General features: G+C 41.5%; 1 pseudogene; it reads left to right on the top strand.

Moving 5' to 3' along the window:
- The first annotated feature begins 5,735 nt into the window (after positions 1-5,735).
- Positions 5,736-5,853, top strand: LOC126177557 (5S ribosomal RNA; annotated as a pseudogene).
- The last annotated feature ends 1,550 nt before the right edge of the window (positions 5,854-7,403 follow it).

Genomic DNA, 7,403 nt, shown 5'->3' on the forward strand with positions numbered 1-7,403 from the left:
GTGCCAGCCCTCAAATGCGGTAATGCAAAGACATAGGTGGGTCTGAGATCTACCACTTGCTCAGATGCTCCTTACTAGCCAAAACTTGTCTTCTTCGTAAGTGACATTGTTGGGAGCAATGAAGTAAACTTAAGTAAAGACTGTCTTGATCGCTTAGGCATTTATTAAAAATATAACCGGTTTCGGCCTATAGTAGTGGGCCATCTTCAGATGAATATGTATCGTTGTTAATACTGTCGCCTATAACCTTCCACTAAAATGTATGCAGTGGTGAAGATAAAATGTAGCTTCTCAACAATCTTGGTAGCGTGTTCGGCTTAGTTGACATTCTGTGGCATATGCAGGGTTATCAGAAACTGTCTAAAAAGCTTGTAACGGTGTTGCAGTGTAGATTGCGCTCAGAAATAATTGTTAAAGAATCGATACGTAGCGTAGTTTCCGAGCTAATTCGAACAGAAGTTAGCCAATCACGCGGTTGCACGCGAAAATTCAAGCGACCCGCCAGATACAGTTACTGGCAGTTGTTCTCGTAGCGTAGACCACAGCGCACGACTCTGCTGAGCCTTTGTCTCTGGTTCCATGCTTACTACTGTCCTGTGTCCACATTTTGTTTTGCTTTCTTGTTCGGCTTTAGGAAACCAAACGAAGTACGCGTTCGGCGACATTGTCTCTGGTAGACCGCTTGAATTTCCTAGCGCAACAGCTGAATAACTAACTTTGAAAAATGACCTTTATTACCCATTGTTAGAGCTGTCAGTGGCTCAGAAAGGAGTTCAATATGCAGTAATAAAAATTTCTGATCATTTGCCCAGTGCCGGCCGGAGTGGCCGTGCGGTTCTGGGCGCTGCAATCTGGAGCCGAGCGACCGCTACGGTCGCAGGTTCGAATCCTGCCTTGGGCATGGATGTGTGTGATGTCCTTAGGTTAGTTAGGTTTACTTAGTTCTAAGTTCTAGGCGACTGATGACCTCAGAAGTTAAGTCGCATAGTGCTCAGAACCATTTGAACCATTTTTTTCATTTGCCCAGTACCATAAACTGTCTGGCAGGGAGCGAACAAGTTGTAAATGTAATTTATGATCGTTTACACTGGACGACTCCTAATCCATTGACGAATGTCTACTTAAAAACAGGTAACCACTAAAAGAAAATTTTGTAAACTGACTCGTTCCACATTATTTCGATAAAAGAGTCGTCCAAATGATCTTACGAACATGTCATTGAGTAACTAACTTAATGTAATTAATTGGGATACGGCTCAACGCACCGAATTGTTTCTTAACAGTTATTGCTTAGCATAACCTATCCTGCAACATCCATACAAGTTTTTACGGCTCTTATTGGCCACCGTGTATATTACTGGCAATATAATCATCTATCCCCTTACTCTAGTTAGAGATGAAATTGCTAATTTTAACTTAGAGGCTGTTGAGTAGTGCTATTGTTATGTTTGTCGTCTTTCTGTTCGAAGTTAGATTTACAGTCCCAAAGCACTTAATGTAAAGAGATCGCATTTTCTTTTTTAAGGCAGGGTATCAAAGAAGTAAAAACCGAATCGGTCTTTAGTGTTTATTTAATAATTCATTTAAAAATGCGTTGCTAACGAGGACTCCAGAGTGCTTTTCGCTCAATGTGTAGTTCTGCTGCCAAGCGGAATGCTTATGAGGAGTTTGGTGTGGATGTGAGTTTAATGTACCGTTGACATCAGGACGAATGTATTGAGGTTAAGCGCTAGCTCGCATGGATGTGGATGCATATCTCAAGTGAACTAAGTCAACATTTGTTAGAAATGATTTAAAAATCCTAGGGACTCGATTGATATCTTAGACACTAAGACATCTAGGTCCATGGAGTTCATAAATGAGTTGTACATCTTCAGCTACGTAGTCTGATAACTTAAAATTGGTATCATTTTTTGTGAAATCACTTCTGTCCAAAAGCTGTGTCTGAACATGAGATACTATAGCAAGCGAGGAGCTGAAGTCGGTAAGGTGACAGGTCACGAAAACATAACATTTGTATCAGAAAAGACAGTTTATTCTAGCAGTAGTGGACACCGGAAGATCCTGAGGAAGATCCCAGCAGAGAGGACGAAACGTCGTCCAATTTAGAAAAAAATATGACGCTTCCTAATAACCCAGAAGATTTTAACTTCAGTGACAACGGCCACGAAAGCCTGCAGACTTACATAAGTTTATTTTTGAAACAGTACTCGAAGAAGATATTATGTAATTCTTTAACCCGTATTGTCTGAGAAACTCAAATGAATACAAGCAAATAAACGATACAATAAGTTGAACAATTTAACTTGAGATATCAAACCACTGAGTGTCACATCGTTTCGATGATTCTGTTTCAACATGAACTAAATAAAGCACAGCATGGACTGAAAAGGATGAAAACATTTCAGTTAACAAGAGTTCCGCAATAATAAACTCAACATTTAGTTATCAGATCAGAACAGGTAATGAACCTCTATAAAAAAAAATTGAAACAAACGGACAACGGTAAACGATGTATAAATGGACTTTAAAGAACTACGGCCAACTGGATTCAACAAGTAGTAAAATTAACCTTGAGTACCAAAGCGAGATCAACTAATACTGATAAATTATAAACTGGGCTGAAACTCGATAGACAGAAATGTCAGAACATAGGCAAACCTTTATTAATGTACAGAGCTTGATTTTAAACTAAGATTACTGAGGCTAGTTCCATAAATGAGTGTACAAGTAAAATTTGAATTGTAGTTTCTTCACGTTTAATTTGTAAACTGAAACTGGAGTAAACTGAACTAGTTTTCTTCATACTCGAGTGTCTTTGTTGTTGTCCGGAACAAAACAAGTTGTGTAATTACGGAAACGCTGTCTGAAAAATTGGTCGCCAAACTGAAATTTTATATTTGTATTCTTAACCAATCTTGCCAAAGTAATTAGAAATCCAAGACGATAAATTAAATAAACTATCCTATCAAACTAGGTATTGTGCAGGTGCGAACAGTGCTGCAATGCGAGACGTCACAATACATGACTTACAATTCCAAAAGATAAAGTTAACAGAATAAAAAATGCTACATAAGTTTACCGAACAAATGTTGAAGGAATGAATCACCAAAATGTTACGCTGAAATCCCATGTGAATTTACGTACGCAATGTGACTGGATAAATTTCCTAACACTGAATAGTACGCAAGCGGTTGTAACACTGCACTGTAAAAAATTAAACTGTCTGCATATTAAATGAAATATAAATTAACTATATCTAAACTAAACGGATAATGAACTTAGAAATGCAATGCTTGACAATGAATGAGGTAACTACCCCTTGAGTGTAATGCAGAATTGGCCCTAGCTCATTCTCTTAGCTTAGCTGTGGAGACGGGAAATTGGTGCCGCTCGAAGTTATGAACTTAGAATATGCAATGCAGTAACATGCAAGCTACATAGGAAAGAAAACCTTGCACACTGCAATGCAAAGACGTGCAGCAATTCTAAAGACATCGTACTTTGCTTTTTAAGAAGCTATATTCCGTTCTGTGCAAAGCGACGCACGTAATTAGAAGATGTGAAAATTCTTTCGTAAGAAGACATTAGTGGAATTTGAAGTGGCTAAATGATTGAAAATAATTGACCTTTTAAAACAGTACTGCAAAAGCCGAGACTCAGTATTGCTTATTACAATCACCGTTACAAAAATTTATCTTTAATAATAAATGTTACTGTACCAAGTAATTAATTTCTGAAAATAGTAAAGAAGTGGTAAAATCTTCAATCCCTGAGTGCAAGTCACGTGAATTGTTAAATTTACTTATTCCCGTCCGAACAATGAACCAACTAACCCTAACCAATAAAGAAAAATTCCATTTTCATGGCTTAAACTACGACAGAAAAATTAAAGTCATGTTTATGCTGATTACACAATAGGTTACAGGAGCAACTCATACAATATTCATCAGTTATCAACAGGGCACAAAGCCAATACACAGAAATAATAGTGACGGCAAAAATTTGTCAGTGTAACTTAATGTGACAAGTAGACTTCCTTCCAAGCCTAACTTACTAAATACACAGCTTAAAAAGAGCACTGAATAGCAGCTCGTACACTTTACACTTCAAGGTGCGCACCAATCAAATCCATATGGCTCACTCATTCCACTTTTCCGGTGATTTCTGTAGATACTAAACAGCAGACGGAATACCAAGCCGTCTTCCACAAAATCGGAGCGAGATGTTTCTCAGGCATGTAAACTGAGAGATTAACAACACAACTTCTCGGTCAAAATGATATTCAGTTTTGGGATTTGATTATAGTGGCCATGTCTCACATAAATTCCAGCACTTGTCATTGGATACCTATCCTCCAGCTGTCTGTGGTCAACGACTGAGAGCGAACTAATGGGCACCGCCGTTAAGTCGGCACGGCAGAGCGCACGCCTATCCCGTGGCGAGGCGCGAAACAGTCCGTTGCTTAGCTATAGACAAAGAGATTACATAGCGATTTCGATAACATACCGCAAAAGCACACGGGTCAGAACTATTGAATATGCGTAGTCCTGCCGGGCACACAACTTCTCCTTGGCAACCACGCTATCGTTCAACCCTTTCTGAAGCCTTATTATTATCTGTAAGTATCGTTTCTCATTTAACCCTTTGGCTGCTGCAGCCGTGCATCCATCTAGCAGGGTCGACGTGCCGTTGAGGCCGCCTAATCCTCGTACCTGCGCTAATGTCTTTCCCCAAGTCAGGAGCACACAGGTCCCACTACGGCGGCGCGCGTAAACACGTTCAGAGTACCAGGTAGAAGGACTGGTGGCGAGCGTAAATAGTAAATACGTTCAGAGCACACAGGGACAGGTACAAAGGCGCGCTTTAACACGTGCAGAACAGTTAAAGGGTGATATTGACGTCATTATGGCATGTGTTACTGTTGGAATCTCCTCTGTAGCAGATAACATGGTCTCCGAAAACAACGCACTTGTGAAACCCAGGTAGCACTGTTCGTCCAAGAGACAAAAAGCAGTAGATACAAGCGAACATGTAGATGCCTTGTTCCTTGGCTTCCGGTAGGCTTTCGATATAGTTCCGCGCCGCCACATAATAAAGAAAATATGAAAGTACAAAATATCAGACCAACTGAGTGACTGAATTAAAGACTTTCTAGTGAACAGAACAACGGAGAGAAGTCTTCAGGCGTAAAAGTACGAGGGCATGCTAAAAAGTAAAGTTTCTTAAATAAAAGACAGTTTATTGGTGTTCTACACCTGTATTTTCATGTATACATCTTTATTTCTCAGTGTAGTCACCCTGGCGACGAACATGTTTCTCCCGGTGAGACCAGTTTGTTGATAACGAGGTTGTAGAATGTTTGACTTTATTGACGGAGCCACAACCTCATAACTGCTTGCACCTCTTCATCATTATCAAAGTGAAATCCTCTAAGGTATTCTTTTAGTTCTGAAAACAGGTGAAAATCGTATGGGACCAATTCGGGACTGTATGATAGATGATCGATGACAACGAACACAAGGCGTCGGATTGTTGCAGATGTCACGGTATTCGTGTGTGGTCTGGAATTGCCAGGATACTCCCTGCGTGGACAAATTCTTCGAATTTGTGCTTTCAGTTATCTGAGGATCTCGCAGTACCTTGCAGAATTTATGGTGGTGCATTTAGGCACAAATTCCAAATGCACCACACCAACATCGCGGAACATTTTGAGCATGACTTTGTCTGCTGATGCCAACGGTCTTGCCGCAGTGGTAACACCGGTTCCCGTCAGATCATCGAAGTTAAGCGCTGTTGCGCTGGGCTAGAACTTGGGTGGGTGACCATCCGGTCTGCCGAGTGCTATTGGCAAGCGAGGTACACTCAGCCCTTGTGACGGAAACTGAGGAGCTACTTGAGTGAGAAGTAGTGGCTCCGTTCTCGTAAACTGACATACTGCCGGGAGAGGGGTGTACTGACTACATGCCCCTCCACACCCGCATCTAGACACGTCTGTGGGCTGAGGAATACACGGCCACCGGTCGGCACCGTTGATGATCTGTTCGGGCGGAGTTTTTTTTTTTTTTTTGTCTGCTGATGGCATGGTCTTAAACTTTCTTGTTGTCGGTGATCATTTGTGACGGAGCTCGAGTGACACTCCCTTGTTTTCAGCGTTAGAATAGTGACCAAGCTTTCATCATGTGTCACAATGTTGTTATGGAACCCATCACTGTCACGCAAAAAGAGCTGTCCAATTGTAACACCCTGCCTGCCACTTATCTGGTTTTGGCGTGTGTTCACCCCAGATAATTGACTAACAGCAACAGAGAGTGCAAAACTGCCGCAATATCAGATAACGCAAAGAAAGTAATAAGGCCCTGTGACTCCTGATTGAACTGCGGTGGCAGTGTTGACATTAATTGATTCAGAATAGATCACTTTTAATTAAAAAGGGTTGCACATTGATGTTATATTCAGCTATTGAACACCAGATGCAAATGTTGAACATAAAATTAATTAAGAAAGTGACTTGGGATTTCAACTACTTGATTGAAAACAGATGCAGTCGATTAGCACAAATTTATTTTAACTCCCGACCTTCAATCATCACATTACATGACTCTCCTATCAGGCAGTGGTAATAAATTGCATTTACGTGGGGCAAAGCGCGATAAATCAAAATTAATTCCTATCGACTGACCCCGGCGTAATGCGAAGTGCGAGAATAATTCCCCAATACACGGCCCATGAAATCCTCGTGGAAACTTTGCCGACATGATCCAACAAATTAATATGGCCTAATTCAAGCTGGAGCGGGTGCAATATCACCGAATTCAGCGTGGCGGGGCGTCGTCGTTGTGAGGACGTCGGCCGGCCTCATGGTGCGCTCATCTTTTCTCTCCTAGCTATCTTGCTCAGTACATAGCTGAACCAAAACTTTCTATCTCCAAGCACAATCGTTCCATTTGCTAAGTCCTAAACTGCAGAGATGCTCACTCTTTCTCAGGCAAGCTGTGTCAAGAACGCCACGTCCGCACTCTAGGCAAGCTGGCAAAGGAAGACCTCTATCGAGACTTCTGCCAGTCCACTCATCGCCTCGGTTTTTCCTCCAGCAAAATCTCTTACGCCAATTGCAGCGCCATTCGCGTTAATTATGCGTCGCTTTCCAGCGCCGACCAATGTCTGCTCTGGGAAGTGAACAAATTCCCACAAAATTTCCCTTCCTCTCAACTTCTGCTATTTAGCTTGTTCCAGGCCATCCATCAAGGTTAGCGTCTGCACAAAACACCATTTTTTCTGGAATTCTGACTCCCAGGAGAGTACTTCAGATTCCTTGGTCCTATGTTCCCGTTGGAGGCCGGCGTATTTCATTCTGTCGCTCTTCACCTGATTTACTTCAGACTCTGCAGACCGTGAATTCA

The sequence above is a fragment of the Schistocerca cancellata genome, chromosome 3, assembly GCF_023864275.1.
Source record: "Schistocerca cancellata isolate TAMUIC-IGC-003103 chromosome 3, iqSchCanc2.1, whole genome shotgun sequence".
NCBI lineage: Eukaryota > Metazoa > Arthropoda > Insecta > Orthoptera > Acrididae > Schistocerca > Schistocerca cancellata.